This window comes from Olea europaea, unplaced genomic scaffold (genome assembly GCF_002742605.1).
Source record: "Olea europaea var. sylvestris unplaced genomic scaffold, O_europaea_v1 scaffold1140, whole genome shotgun sequence".
In the NCBI taxonomy this organism is placed as follows: domain Eukaryota; kingdom Viridiplantae; phylum Streptophyta; class Magnoliopsida; order Lamiales; family Oleaceae; genus Olea; species Olea europaea.
The window spans coordinates 74,190-74,413 of NW_019228789.1; positions in this window are offsets into that span (position 1 = coordinate 74,190).

Here is a 224-nt window from a genome sequence, read left to right on the forward strand (position 1 = left end):
GAATGCAGAAAGCATTTAGGAATTAATTATTTTATATCCCCTTCATTAAAAAATGTTTCAGATGAGCTATTAGATTTTTCTTCAAATTTTTGTCAACATTGTGAATGCATGATTAGAAATTTTAAATGAATCAAATCAGATTTTACAACAAGAAAAATTAGTTTTACAAAAGAAGATTTCTGATCTAGAACAAGAAATTATTAAAATAAAAATTTTAAATTCAG